Below are 16,187 nucleotides of genomic sequence, written 5' to 3'. Positions count from 1 at the left end.
AGTAAACAAACAATCGGTTGTGTGTATCTGCCCTAAGCCCACAACCAAACAAGGAATAGGAAATAAGGCGGAAGGCACACATCCCATTGTTTGTTAGATCATCGTTGTATATAACCCTGGCGTATTCACTTGGTACTCACGGAGTTAACTGTAATAGTTCATTTATATTTGATGAAAATATTATTTAAGAAAACCCTTATTTCTTGTAATAAAAATGGTAACCACAGTGGTTCCTTCTATAATCACTTAGTTTATACTAGCTATATATAATCTAATATCGAACATATAGTTAATTGTGTGAATCTGCCTTAAGCCCACAACCAAACAAGGAACATGGAATGAGGTGGAAGGCACACATCCAACTACCTATCGGATATTAATTATATATAAATCTGGTGTATAAACTAAGGTACTATAGAATTAACCACCTAAGGTCCTTTAAGTTTTACTGGTTTAATAAAATGGATTAAACCCTTTACTGGTTAAGTTTCTAGTTTTGTATTCCAAAAGTTCTTCATTTGAAAAGTATGTTTTGTACTAGAAAACGGTGCATTGAATTAGTGTCCTATGACCTGACCCATACATGGTACCCCTTATGAGTACTTGGTGTATACGAACATATATATAGCTAAGCTCGGATAGATAGTAGGCTGGGTGTATCTGCTCTAAGCCCACAACCAAACAAGGAACATGAAATGAAGCGGAAAGCACACATCCTGCTACCTGTCAGACCCGATTAATATATATCCCTGAATGCATACACTAAGGAATCATAAAGTTAGCATTATAGGTCCCTTCCTACTGCATGTACTAGACTCAACTGTTCTGTGTGTCGTTTGTAAAATGTAAGTTTTCCCTAGTTTATAACTATCTTGACTCGAAAATAGTTTGCATTAACTTTCAAGTGGAACTGTCACAAAATGAAAGTAATGGGAAATTATAAGTACACAGTTGTCTTTTGAATTGACATCCTGTAGTACTAATTACCTTAAAACATGTTTGTTTTATTAAGGTCATAATGTGAGGAATAGTACCCATACTATACGTTCTCCCTGCAAGAGATTCTGGGGACCAAACACGACTTCCGCAAACAAATTGCTAGGTCGTGCAGAATTCACATTAAAGTTATGTGATCATGTATACCCAATTTTACTATCACCTTTTGTTTAGAACAATGAGTTACTGATTCATTGGTATAATTAGATACTGTAGTGTTCTCATGCTATAGCATCTTAGTATGTTCGTTCTGTTATAGTATCTTAGTATGTTCGTTCTGTTATAGTATCTTAGTATGTCTCTCTAATGTATTGTATCTACCTCCTTGTTTCTCTTTATGTTATCGTGTATTGTATCTACCTCCCTATTTCTCTTTATGTTATCGTGTAGTGTATCTACCTCCCTGTTTCTCTTTATGTTATCTAGTATGAACTGAACCTCTAAACTATACCCCTTATAGTTTACTAGTATTTTACTTGAACTGTTATTGAAAAGACTCATTTTACTACTAAGTTATGCTTGTACTTTAAAAATGGAGTTTTGTTAAACTATAAAGTAACATAACTTTAAAAGAGTTTTTGAAATGTTTTGATTACTTATAAACGACATAAGCAATCCTTTAAAAATGTTTATAACAAACAATTACACAATTATCATTGTGTTCAACTTGTATTCCTCCCCTTAAAAGCATTTAAAACAGTTAAAAAATTAATTACGGGGTATGAACTCACCTTATGTGGGTGATTCAAACGAATATGCGTGTAAGGATGGAGAAGTTCCACGAATGAAGTCCCGAGACACAAACGAGTCCTAAATGACATATAACGCATGTATTGGCATGAATATAGTGTTCAGAAGCAAACACATGCAAGGAAACACCTTTAGGGACTAGGAAACACTTGGACCAAGTGTTAGAATCACATGTGATCCATCAAAGGGGAGTGTACGGCCACTAAGTGGAGTTTACGGTCAAGGTGTTTACGACCCTATGTGTTTACGGCCCTAGGGGTTTACGGCCCTATGTGTTTACGGTCGTAAAGACATGAAGTTTTGTGCCAAAGGGGTGTTTACGGTCTATGGGTTTATGGCCAAGGGACTTTACGGTCGTAAACTCCTAGAGATCATCCTCAAATCGTTTGTTCCAGGTGTTTAGACTACTGATTCTACTAGATAGCAAGTGTATTGAAGGAATACTCACCTTTGGAAGGGTTTGGGGTGTTCACGGCCACCAAGAACAAGTGTGTGTTCTTGGTGTTCTTGGTGAAAGATGAAGATCTAGCAAAAGTCGATTTCCATGGATGAAATCAAAGAGTGATTCATGAGAAAGAAGGGTAATCAACAACTAGAAGGAAGAATCACTTACTTTTAGAAGATCGGGAAGGAAAATCTCGATGATACTTGAGAGAGAATTCAAGTGTTCTTGAGATGAAAGTGTAAGAATGAAGGAAAAGTGAAGGGAATGGGGACTTTAAGGGGGAGTTTACGGCCAACCTTGAGTTTACAGCCGTAAACTCATGTGTCTTGGTCGTGAACTCCTTTTTGGTGGTGCTAAGTCTTGAATGTTGCACAGTGTCTCTAGCAGGTACATTCTAACACTCATTCCTCAAGTGTACTAGGCTTAAAACCCAATAGAATGACCCTTAACAAGGCTAAAAGGCAAAAATATTTTCGGGTTGTCACATCATCCCCCTGTTAGATGGAATTTTGTCCCGAAATTAGCTTTCTTAACAGTACTACTGGGGTTGCGCTCCTCTGATTTACAGAATACCCACTCGTAGACGTGGCACTTTGCCCTACTATTCATGATAGGATTCATACTCGGTCCATCTATAATTATCCCGTGTATACAAGTCGTATATAATTAGGATTAGTTAGACAGTCGGATGTGAGACTCTGCCCCAGGTCCACAACCAAACAAGAAACAGGAGATAGGGCGGAAACACATATACTAGATCTGCGTAATCATAATCATATACTACTCTCGCGTATACACTTAATAGTGATAGGTGGGCTGTATTCGTCCTTAGCCTCTGTGCGTGAACTTGGTCTACTGGACGAGTGGTATTTCGGAAAGGTCTGTGGACATACGACAGCAAGGCTTCGGAGGACAAAGTACTCTTCGCACTAGTACTTCGGGTTTTAGAATACGAAAGACAAAACTGAGGTCTGGGTCGGATTTTTGTTACAAATGACGAAGGTTTCGTGAACTTGACGGTCGAGACGATAGGAACATATGAACTTAGTATGGTGAGGACCACGCCAACTCATGATGAAAGATAGTAACGGACTCTTTACTGAACAAAGTTTTGGCCGATTTGAAAGAAATGTATGTTATACGATGATGTACTCCCTAGTGTGCTCGAAAATGTACTCTTTGTAAATGTTCTAGTGCTTTCTGTTTTCCTCTTGATGTTAACACTTCTACGTATCGTACCACGATGTGCGCATACATACCGCGAAAGTGCTTTGTTATCTAGAATCGATACTTAAACCACGATCCTCCTTGGTACCACTACGATTCGCCTTGAATATACAAGTTATGAATAATTAAGATGAATTGGACGGTCGACTGAGTAACTCTGCCTCAAATCCACAACCAAACAAGGAACATGAATTAAGGCGGAATCACTCACTCTAAGTCTGCAAAATCTTAGGTATGCACAACCCTAACGTACATACTAAGCCATCATAGCTTCTCAGAACGGATCTCTTAGTTCTTTTGAATACTGTGACCTACTTCATTATGTGAGTTATTATAATTACTTTTAAGTGTTATCCCCCAAGTTTTAATCTTATATAAATATAAGTTAATTTTCAAAGCAATTACTATTTTGAAAACGTACCGCTGCTTGATGGCGACTCCGAGGTCGATTCTCCAGCGGTGATCATCAGAATTCGTCCATCCGCTCCTGAGTTCTTTGTTATCGGGCAGTCCTCCTGGTAGTGTCCAGTCTCACCACAGCCATAGCAGGCTTGGTTTTCTTCAACTCCGGGGACTTGGGAGATAGGTTGAGCCGGTGCCCTGCAGAAACGGACTGTGTGTCCCTTTCTGTGGCAGTTCAGGCACTGCATTTCCCGACATACTCCGGTGTGGTGATAGTTGCACTTTCCACACTTCGGGAGGGTTCCAGCATATCGACTGGCAGGTGCTGGAGTAGCAGGTGTTGTGGCGGCGTACATAGTACTCGTTTGTTCCTCCTGTGGGGTGTCCTGTGTTCTTCGCTTCTTCTTCCTCTTGTTCCCCGACTTTCGTTTATAGTCCTCTTCCCTCGATGGCTCAGGAACAGGGACTTCTACACCATGGCGGACTCCGTGGTCGATGAGTCACTGAGCCAGGCGTTTAGCACTATCGAATGTGGCTGGGTTAGAAGACATCACATCTCCTTGGATCGGGGCAGATAGACCCCAGATGTATCTTTCTATCTTCTTGCTCTCCGGGGTAACCATCTCGGGGCATAGAGCTGCTAGGTCGCTGAACCGGTCAATGTAGGCCACTATGTCTGAGCCGGCCATACTGAGCTCCCACAGTTCTTGTTCCAGCTTTTGAACTTCGCCCAACAGGCAGTATTCTTCCAGCATCAACTCTTTTAGGTTCTCCCAACCTATTGAGTTAGCCACTGATAGGGTCAGTGACTTAACATGGCTGCTCCACCATGTCAGGGCTCTGTCAGAGAAGGTGCAGGCAGCAAACTTCACTTTTCTCCCTTCAGGGCACGAACAGATTTCGAAGACCGAATCTGTTTTCTCGAACCATCGCATCAGAGCGATGACTCCAACATTCCCATCGAAGGAATTGGGTTTGCAGTTCATGAAGTCCTTATACGAACACTCCCTTGGGTGTTCGTGAGTAACTCCGGGGTTGGTTAAGTAGGTACTGCTACCAGATCCGAGGGTACCACTTTCACCGAAGTGAGCTAGAGCAGTTGCCACTACGGAGGATATCGCTGCTTGAAGAGCAGCAGGATCGAATTGCGACGGTGGAGTTGGAGTTATCGGAGTAGCGCGTCTGTTTGATCCGCGAGGAGGAATATTTGCTAAAAGAATACAAAGATGAGATGGAATAAGTCTAAAGCAATGGACACAAGCCGAAAGCTGAAAAGACAAGCTTATCCTAGTTCAGGGTGTATCGGGTCCTGACTTCCACAGGGTTCTGGAAACAATTCATAAAAGAGTCTATACCTAATAAACTCTATGAATTTGAAATGGCTATCCTCGAATGAATATCTGTTACCTGAATAACTGTTACCAGCTGCATGTAAGAAAATAATCCTAACACATAATGTGAGCAGTGTCTCCACTCGCTCATTAAGTTAAACAAGATTATTATTTATTAGTGTGACGCATAAGACGTTTTGGTTACTTCGGTTGATCCTTCTTTGAAAGCTCCTCATGAACTTGCTCTCGTTCCTCCTGGACTCTTCTATTGACTGCTATGAGGAAGTGGTTACATCTATCTGGGTTTGTTGTGCGAGAATGGAAGTGTTTAAAGAATCTATGAGATTTAAGTGAAACATTATGGGGTGATCCTTACAGAGTCCTCCTATAATTGCACAATGTATACAAGTTGTATATAACTTAAGACTAAATAGACCTTCGAATAAGTGATCCTACTCCAAAACCACAACTAAACAAGGAACAGGTAGTGAAGCGTAGATCACAAATTCTAAGTCTATAAATTCTCAATTATATATAACCTTGGAAGTATACATTGTAAAATTATAGACCTATCCGTAAGGGTCTTTTAAGTTATCACATAAGTTATTTATATGGTGCCTAAAATACTCCTATAGTATTTTAATGTAATATACTTGGTACATTTAAACTTGTTATCGCGTTATAGTATCATACAATACTCCTATAGTATTCTAACTCTAATGTACTTGATCTAGTATTCGCTTGACTTAGTATTAGGTAAGTTTTAAGACCGTTGCAACACCACATCACTCCCAAACACATGACGGTCACATCTCGGATGAATATAGTTGATCAGGCTATATTGATCCTAGCTAAGATTACATAACTGTCCAGGTTTGACCATAGTGTTCAACCTTTAACTACTTCTGTTATGTTCTTATTGTGATACTTGTTCTAGTATTTATATATGTATAAGCAAGTATGTATACTTTTAAAAGGTATCATTATATATTTAAAATATATACTTATCCAGAGCACTTCGGCCCCATTGTATTTATAGTTGTATATCTTTTATCGGTTGATATACTTAGTTCACTATAAACAATGCTCTGATACCAATCTGTCACACCCCAAAACCAGAACGGCGGAAACGCTCTGGGGCGGAGGACGTCATGTTTAGTATCACAAGACATGCATCATAGTAAGAAAAGTAATAAACAACCATTTCATTAGAAAGAAAGTGTTTACAAAGTATATGATTCACATAATATAGAATACATAGCAAATAACAAAAAGACATGAAGCTATACTGCTCCATCTTCTGAATCCCAGTGCGCGAACCTGTCTACTGGTCTCCTGAGAATACAAGTTATTTTGAAAGCGTAGATCAGCATTTAAGTTGGTGAGTTCATAAGATTTTAGTGATGTAGTAAGTAGTAAGAAAGTTGTAGTAAGTTGTAGTAAGTTGTAGTAGTTTGTAGAAAGTTGTAGTAAGTTGTAGTAAGTTCTTGTTTAGAAAAGTTTTCCTGTTCCTCCAGAAAATCCTTATTTCCTACTTTGATGAAAGATAAGTAAAAATGACTCTACAGTCCTTTCTATGAGTATTAAATGGATACAAGTTATATAAAACCCATAGTAAACAAACAATCGGTTGTGTGTATCTGCCCTAAGCCCACAACCAAACAAGGAACAGGAAATGAGGCGGAAGACACACATCCCATTGTTTGTTAGATCATCGTTGTATATAACCCCTGCGTATTCACTCGGTACTCACGGAGTTAACTGTAATAGTTCCTTTATATTTGATGAAAAGATCCTTTAAGAAAACCCTTTTTTCTTATAATAAAATGATAACCACAGTAGTTCCTTCTATAATCACTTAGTTTATACTAGTTATATATAATCTAATATCGAACAGATAGTTAATTGTGTGAATCTGCCCTAAACCCACAACCAAACAAGGAACAGGGAATGAGGCGGAAGGCACACATCCAACTACCTATCGGATATTAATTATATATAACCCTGGTGTATAAACTAAGGTATTATAGAATTAACCACCTAAGGTCCTTTAAGTTTTACTGGTTTAATAAAATGGATTAAACCCTTTACTGGTTAAGTTTCTAGTTTTGTATTTCAAAAGTTCTTCATTTGAAAAGTATGTTTTGTACTAGAAAACGGTGCATTGAATTAGTGTCCTATGACCTGACCTATACATGGTACCCCTTATGAGTACTTGGTGTATACGGAACATATATAGCTAAGCTCGGATAGATAGTAGGCTGGATGTATCTGCTCTAAGCCCACAACCAAATAAGGAACAGGAAATGAAGCGGAAAGCACACATCCTGCTACCTGTCGGACCCGATTAATATATATCCCTGAATGCATACACTAAGGAATCATAAAGTTAGCATTATAGGTCCCTTCCTACTGAATGTACTAGACTTGACTGTTCTGTGTGTCGTTTGTAAAATGTAAGTTTTCCCTAGTTTATAACTATCTTGACTCGAAAATAGTTTGCATTAACTTTCAAGTGGAACTGTCACAAAATGAAAGTAATGGGAAATTATAAGTACACAATTGTCTTTTGAATTGACATCCTGTAGTACTAATTACCTTAAAACATGTTTGTTTTATTAAGGTCATAATGTGAGGAATGGTACCCATACTATACGTTCTCCCTGCAAGAGATTATGGGGACCAAACACGACTACCGCAAACAAATTGCTAGGTCGTGCAGAATTCACATTAAAGTTGTGTGATCATGTATACCCAATTTTACTATCACCTTTTGTTTAGAACAATGAGTTAGTGATTCATTGGTATAATTAGATACTGTAGTGTTCTCATGCTATAGCATCTTAGTATGTTCGTTCTGTTATAGTATCTTAGTATGTTCGTTCTGTTATAGTATCTTAGTATGTCTCTCTAATGTATTGTATCTACCTCCTTGTTTCTCTTTATATTATCGTGTATTGTATCTACCTCCCTGTTTCTCTTTATGTTATCGTGTAGTGTATCTACCTCCCTGTTTCTCTTTATGTTATCGTGTATTGTGTCTACCTCCATGTTTCTCTTTATGTTATCTAGTATGAACTGAACCTCTAAACTATACCCCTTATAGTTTCTAGTATTTTACTTGAATTGTTATTGAAAAGACTCATTTTACTACTAAGTTAGACTTGTACTTTAAAAATGGAGTTTTGTTAAACTATAAAGTAACATAACTTTAAAAGAGTTTTTGAAATGTTTTCTATTACTTATAAATGACATAAGCAATCTTTTAAAAATGTTTATAACAAACAATTACACAATTATCATTGTGTTCAACTTGTATTCCCCCCCTTAAAAGCATTTAAAACAGTTAAAAGATTGATTACGGGGTATGAACTCACCTTATGTGGGTGATTCAAACGAATATGCGCGTAAGGATGAGAAGTTCCACGAATGAAGTCCCGAGACACAAACAAGTCCTAAATGACATATAAGGCATGTATTGGCATGAATATAGTGTTCAGAAGCAAACACATGCAAGGAAACACCTTTAGGGACTAGGAAACACTTGGACCAAGTGTTAGAATCACATGTGATTCATCAAAGGGGAGTGTACGGCAACTAAGTGGAGTTTACGGTCAAGGTGTTTACGACCCTATATGCTTACGGCCCTATGTGTTTACGGTCGTAAACACATGAAGTTTTGTGCCAAAGGTGTGTTTACGGTCTATGGGTTTACGGCCAAGGGAGTTTACAGTCGTAAACTCCTGGAGATCATCCTCAAATCGTTTGTTCCAGGTGTTTAGACTACCGATTCTACTAGATAGCAAGTGTATTGAAGGAAGACTCACCTTTGGAAGGGTTTGGGGTGTTCACGGCCACCAAGAACAAGTGTGTGTTCTTGGTGTTCTTGGTGAAAGATGAAGATCTAGCAAAAGTCGATTTCCATGGATGAAATCAAAGAGTAATTCATGAGAAAGAAGGGTAATCAACAACTAGAAGGAAGAATCGCTTACTTTTTGAAGACCGGGAAGGAAAATCTCGATGATACTTGAGAGAGAATTCAAGTGTTCTTGAGATGAAAGTGTAAGAATGAAGGAAAAGTGAAGGGAATGGGGACTTTAAGGGGGAGTTTACGGCCAACCTTGAGTTTACGGCCGTAAACTCATGTGTCTTGGCCGTGAACTCCTTTTTGGTGGTGCTAAGTCTTGAATGTTGCACAGTGTCACTAGCAGGTACATTCTAACACTCATTCCTCAAGTGTACTAGGCTTAAAACCCAATAGAATGACCCTTAACAAGGCTAGAAGGCAAAAATATTTTTGGGTTGTCACAAAATGTCACACCCCAAAACCGGAACGACGGAAACGTTCTGGGGTGGAGGACGTCATGTCAAGTATCACAACATATGCAGTATAGTAATAAAAGTACAACAACCATTGCATTAATAGTAATAATTTTACATAGGTTACATTTAACAACAACATCAAAGCAGATATAGAAAATAACATAAGCTGCAGCTTGGTACTAGGCTGACTTCACAAAAGCTCCCGGAGTGTACCTGTCTACTGATGACCTGAGAATACAAGTTATTTTGCAAGCGAGTATCAGCATTTTAATGCTGGTGAGTTCATAAGTATTTAATGACAATAATATAAATACATGTTTTTCTTCAAAATAATCTCACTAGATAATGGTGATTTGAGTTTACAGAGTATTAGAATTATTTCCAGAAAATCCTATATTTTCTAATAAAAGTAGTCTTCTACCAAGACCCAATTGTTTTATGTTTAAAGAGTAATTTCCCCCAAAGGTAACTATTATTATCAAAATATAGTTTATACTTTAAGGAATATGTGAGAAGATCACAAGCAAAAGTAATAGGGAAAATACTATTTTACCTCAGCAGTAATGCTGCTGACTAAAAGTGAATAAAACATAGACTCCAGGTGGTATCGAATGAACCATACGACTCGGAGAGTCTAAAGGAATGAAGTATAGACTCCAGGCAGTATTAAGTGAACAATACGCCTCGGAGAGTCTAAGTGAATAAAATACAGACTCCAGGCGGTATTAAGTGAACAATACGCCTCGGAGAGTCTAAAGGAATGAAGTATAGACTCCAGGCGGTATTAAGTGAACAATACGCCTCGGAGAGTCTAAGTGAATGAAATACGGACTCCAGGCGGTATTAAGTGAACAATACGCCGCGGAGAGTCTAAAGGAATGAAGTATAGACTCCATGTGGTATTAAGTGAACAATACGCCTCGGAGAGTCTAAGTGAATGAAATACAGACTCCAGGCGGTATTAAGTGAACAATACGCCTCGGAGAGTCTAAGTTAACCCTTAATCCTAAGTAGGTCAGTTTAAAGGTTTAATATGAGGCCTAGTGTATAACTAGGAAAATATATTATGATGGTTTCATATGTAGAAAATACCGTGATAATACTTATTACCTTAAAGCCATGAATTATAAGGTAAATGTAAAGATACTCGTAACCATACTGATTGACGGATGTAAACACGACGACCTGCTGGCGTCGAAATTAATGTGACATTTGTCACCCCTTGGCTTGGTCGGCCGGGACTGTAGCTAGCAGTCAGGATGTGGGATGGTCTATCCCGTATAGATCTATACACACAATGCCCGCTCTCCCTCCAGGAGACTCTGGTTACCACTCGACAACGGTGAAATCCGCGTCATGAGGATGTATCTCCTGTTTTGATTTCTATATACCTTTCTTTTTACTATAAGTACAAGTTCTTAGAATATAGATATAACTAAGTTCTCCTTCATGAAAGTTATGGTTGGTTTCTAAACTATACCTATTATAGTTTACTCGAGAGGTTATCTAGATGCCTTTGCTACCCAAAGGTGTTGAACTGGAATCAGAGTATTAACATCTAACCAGATATACATAATATATAACTAGGACTTCAACGACACTCGGTTAAATAACTGGATGCTCTAAGTCCACAACCAAACAAGGAACAGGAAATAAAGCGGGTTATCAGTCCTAAGTCCTTCAAACCCTACTTATATAACTATATCTATATAGACATGAATCTATCAAGAATATAAGTTTAAAAGACTTTGATAAAAGCTTGGTAATTTAAAAGAGACTTTGGTATTTTAAAAGAGATTTGAAAACAAAATATGAAAACCTTTAGCTGGATAAAACAGTTTAACATGCAGAAATCTTTTTGCTATACAGTTATTAATCACATGTGGTTGATATAATAACTTTATAGTTCAACTTGTATTCCCCCCCCCCCCCCATAAAAGCATTTAAAATCATTTAAAAAGGTTGATTAAGGGGTATGAACTCACCTGAAGTGGGTGATTCAGATGAACGGGTGGTATAGGATGCTAAGTGTCAAGTGAGGACTTGAACACACACGCGGATCCTATTGAGCATGCAATGATACATTTATGTATCTAATTAGTCATTTAATAACTAATTAAGCAAGTAAAGACACTCAAATACATGAAAACACTTTGTTTCAAGTGCTAGGAGTGCTAAGGGTTGTATCTTAAGAGAGTATGGCCTCACATTGGAGTTTACTCCCCATATGGTAGCACCATATGGGTTTACGGTTCTGGGACCATTTCCCCCATGAGTTTACGGCCGTAAACTCATGGCAATGGTGTCATTGGGTGTTTTAAGGTCCTAAACCACACAAGGAAGTAAGCTAGACTCGAATCCAAGGCTTAGGAAGTGACTAGGGCTCGAAATGGCCCTTCTTTGGAGTTTACGGTCCTTGGACCACTCCTTGGGAGTTTATGGTCGTAAACACATGTGTTTACGGTCGTAAACCCATGATTTTACGGCCGTAAACTCATGGTTACCCAACCATTTCGTGTTTTGGTGTTTCTAGCTCATGCATGCAAGGTTCTAGTCCTTTATACAAGCCATAGAAGGTGTTAGGGGCACCTAAACCCCACTTGAAGGTGTTTACGGTCTAAGGAGATCTCCTTGAACCGTAAACACATATGTTCTTGGGGATTTTGATGTTCTTCAAGGGTTCAACATGTATTCTAAGCAAACAACTAGTTAGGAGGAGTGTACTTACTTATAGGAAGCTTGTAGGAGTGTTTAAGGGCCAAGAACACTAGTGTGTGTTCTTGGTGTTCTTGGTGTTTTGAAGAACACTTGAAGATCTAAGAAAAGAGGAGATTTCCATGGATGAAATCGAGTATAAACACTAGATAAAGTGTTATTTGAATGAAACAAGGAAGGAAACACTTACATTTTTGGCGGATTTGAAGAAATGTGATATGATACTTGAGAGAGAATTTTGGTGTTCTTGAGTTAGGAAGTGAAAAATGAGCCAAAAATGACTAAGTGTCATATTTATACTCTTTAGAGTTTACGGCCGTAAACTCCATGTTTGGGGCCGTAAACTCCAAGCTCTTGGAGTTTTGAGACTTACGTGATGCACGACAACCTCTAGAGTATACTTCCTTATATTTGTTCGTTTGACGGAAAGTTAAAATAAAACATCCAAACGAACTTAAAACCAGCCAAAAATGTACTGAGATGAATTTGACCATTATTTGATGTGCTTGACTGCGGAGTTTATACAAATGGAAATTTCGGGTTGTCACATCATTCCCCCGTTAGAGGGAATTTCGTCCCGAAATTATAGTTCAAGCAACTAAGTTATTACAAAATAACTAAGCAAAAGAGATGGGGATGTTTAAGTTTCATTTGATCCTCGCACTCACAAGTGAATTCAGGTCTTCGCTCGGCGTTCCAGCGAACCTTCACTATCGTGATACGGCTTTGCTTTGTTCGCTTGACCTCTCGGTCCATGATCTCTTCAGGTTCTCCTACGAAGTTGGGGCTCTCAATGATTTCGATCTCGACGAGTGGGATTAAAAGAGTCACGTCGGACAAGCACTTTTTCAAGTTGAGACGTGGGATAGATTCGGATGGAAATTATGGAATCCCTAAAGTAGTCGAGGTCTGACGGAGGTTAGACCAATTCTTATCAAGAATCCCTGATGGTCCTAAGTTCTTGGGAAGATAGAATGTTTCAGTACTTGGAACATAATGTACTTCCATGGTTAGATCATCACTTGGCGTGATCGCCATTCTGAAGTTCCACAAGTTCTCTCTTACTGGAGTGCAGTCTTCCGGGTTGGTTCTTAGAAGGCTCAAGTCGTCTTCGGATTCGTATTTCCTACTGATTGGTTTTCGGAGGTTTTCTGGATCATTGGAGGTATTGGCTATATACTAGCATCTATTGGTTACGTGGCATCTATCTCGACCCTGTGCAAAATGGACCTGCACTTCTGACTCTCGAGGTGTTTCTAACAGAAACTCTCAAAGTCAGGGAGATAGAGGGTTTTACCAGACGATGCTTAGAAAATTGCAATTTTTCTCATCGTCTAATAGATGCTTTCACATTATGATCCCTATTCGGAAAGAATCATTCTCTTACTTGCTTCGTTGTTTCATGGATAGCAGTCTCAGATCGGGGCTAGCTTCGCCCTTAGAGATTTTCTGAAGTGATTGACTATCTCGGGAGGTGGATCTACTATCTCTTTAGAGATAGTATTCCTTGGAACACCTAGTAGTCTAACAAATCTCTAAGACATGCTCCATTCTCCATTGTGTCTACTCCCTCCAGTTTGTAGGAAGCACGTGCTCTTGTATAACCCACCGACTAACACCTAGACCGGTGTCGAGTCCACAATCTCTTTAGGACCTGGGTTATATAGCTTGACACAACTTACCGTCTACTTTACTCAAGTATTCTTGGCCGCGAAGGTTATCATGTGGTTCTTGGCATTCTAGTATTAACTTCGATGAATGCGGTCGATCGTCTATGGGGCGATGGTGACTTTTCTCGCATGAGGAGGCATGGCGTCCTAGGCACTACTTGTCTGTATTTTGATGGACGAAGTGCCTGAGTAGTGCGAGTATCCCTTGCTGCTACTCTTCCGGTGTTACTGAGTTTTCTCTATCTAGATTAAATCTAGATAGCATAGGGTTCCGTCACTCAGAACCTCTAATTTCCTCATTCACTTTTCTCCGAGTTTAACCTGTCACAGCTTTCAGGTTTCTGGGCCCACTACTGAGATGTTTAATTTGTGGGATTTGGCGTGAATGGATGGTCGTAGTCAATGTTTTTGACTCTTACGACTTGAGTTACTTTTTCCTAACTGAGGGTGTTAGCTACTATGTTGGCTTAACCCGGATGATAACAAATTTCGAATTTGTGGTCGTTTTAGTAGCTCAGCCCACAGTGGTTCTCTTGACTCCAATTCCTTCTCTATGGGGGAAAGGATGAAGGGTCTTATTATAAGGTTCGTGGTAGACCTCATACTCGGCTCAATCACTAATACTCGGTGTATGCAAGTCGTATATAATTGAGATTTACAGGATGTTCAGATGTGTGGCCCTATCCCAAACCCACAACCATACAAGGAACAGGGAGTAGGGAGGAAGCATCCATCTTAAATCTTATCGATCTAAATCATATACCACTCTAATGCATATACTCGGTAGTAGTAAGTTAATCCCATGAGTTCTTTCTCTTGGTTCACGAACCTGGTTGTGCGGTGCTAATGGTCTTTCTGGGGGATCTACTGAGTAGGCCTCGGGCGGTTATTGTCTTCCGGAATATCTGCAGTGCCTTTCGTTTCTGGTTTTAAAGTCTAACGGGGTTGGTAAACAGCACGCGGTACCCCTCTCCTGGGTACTTCTGAAGGTTGGACGAGAGATACGACTGACGGTTCGCATTAGGTTTTCCTTATTAGGTTCGAAAGAATTTTCATTTGATGCTCAGGATACGGTGAAAGTTCTTTTACACAGCACCAGGAATTCTCGCATGGTTGAACCAAGTCAAGCCATGACTGACGGTAGTGTCGAAATTTACAATCATCGACACGATATGGAATGAAGATCAATAGGACTATGTGCTGTACAGGGCACACGAGTTCTTAGCGTCCCGGGTTTCGTCCAGGGTATCACTATCGTGGATACTTGGACCGTCATGATTGACGCTGAACTCTAGGGGTCCTGGTGTTTTGGAATAATGTACTTTTCATGAACGGAATTCTCACGAGGCCTCTCTATAACCGCCTAGTATACACTAGTCATATATAATTAAGATTAAAAGGACTGTTGACTGAGCGACCCCGCCCTAAATCCACAACCAAACAAGGAACAGCAAATAAGGCAGCATCACTCACTCGTGGTCTATCAATCCCAATTATACATGGCCTTAACGCATATGCTAAGCCATCATAGCTTTACCTAATGGGTTTTTAAGTGTTACAGCAGTGCTGCGACTTTCGCCTTAACGAGGGAGTAATTACAATTAGAATGGATTATTTTAAGTTTTCGATTAGCTACTTAAGGTTTTGAGAAACGTACCAAAATTCTACCGGGTTCTTGATGTTCCCCTAGGCATTAGGGTTAAACTCCTCCTACGCCTTTGTCATTTCCTTCCGTTGGGCAGTCCCTCTTGAGGTGCCCAATTTCACCACATAGGTGGCATACTAGACTGGTCCCAACATTGTTGGTTGATGTAATGAACTCAACCGGGGTTCTACAGAAGCGAGCGGTATGCCTCTTCATGTTGCACCTAACACAAAAGAGTTCCCGACAGATACCATGATGATGGTAGTTACACTTGCTGCAGCGGGGGAGGTTTCCTAGGTAGGGTCTTCCAGGTGTCGAGGCAGAAGGGTAGACAGAGGCATTGACCACTTCAGCTCGTTGCCCTTTGGAAGGTCCTTGAGTCGAGGTACTTCCCTCCTCGTTCTCGGACTTTCTTTTCAGTGGATTAGGTTTGAGTTCTTGGGTGGCTGTGCACACGGGTGTTGGTTGCTGTTGTCCATTGTTATAATCGGGATTCCCGATAGGGCTCCTGCTAACATTGGCGTTGTTAGCGTTCAGGTGAGCCATGACAGCTGCTACGGCTGCGGAAACTGCGAACGTAGCTTCATCGATTTGAAGAATCGGTGTCTTACTAGCGGGTTGGTTACGTTTCTTTGGAGGCATGGTTTTTCCTACACAAAAAGGAACACAAGCTGATGAGAAAC

Source organism: Lactuca virosa, chromosome 8 (assembly GCF_052849685.1).
Source record: "Lactuca virosa cultivar CGN04683 chromosome 8, Lactuca_virosa_CGN04683_v6, whole genome shotgun sequence".
Lineage (NCBI taxonomy): Eukaryota > Viridiplantae > Streptophyta > Magnoliopsida > Asterales > Asteraceae > Lactuca > Lactuca virosa.
This window is presented reverse-complemented; position numbering follows the sequence as displayed.